Genomic DNA, 503 nt, shown 5'->3' with positions numbered 1-503 from the left:
TGCACACACACATAGAAGGAGGAAGAATTTCTGGAACTCTGTTTAGCCCCATAAAGAACAGATAGAGATGTTTCCCACCATGGCATACATACAAAAACACACACACAGTATATATTCACACGTGAATTCACGTGTAAAGATACATGATACTCACTGTGCAAGTGGTTAAATTTACATAAACACTGTTTCTAGACAACTGGGAAATTGAAAGTTGAGATGATAATTTAACAGTTAAAACCCACAAACAAAATAAATCTCACTGTTTCAGTGTTTGGATCTGAAACACTGTAACTGCTAGCAACTCAAAGTAAGTCATGAGCTCAATAAAAGACCTGATTAACACACGCACACACACACAGTATGCATTGAGCTTTTCTTTTTGTTTATGGTTAAAAACAGATACATGCCTATCACTCATGTGTGTTTGTGTGTGTATTTGTGTGTGTGTATTTGTGTGTCTGTGCTTAAATGAGCAAAAGTGACATGTGAAAAGCAATGAGGCA

This window comes from Ictalurus punctatus, chromosome 18 (assembly GCF_001660625.3).
Source record: "Ictalurus punctatus breed USDA103 chromosome 18, Coco_2.0, whole genome shotgun sequence".
Taxonomy (NCBI): Eukaryota; Metazoa; Chordata; class Actinopteri; order Siluriformes; family Ictaluridae; genus Ictalurus; species Ictalurus punctatus.
Note: the sequence above shows the minus strand (reverse complement) of the source record.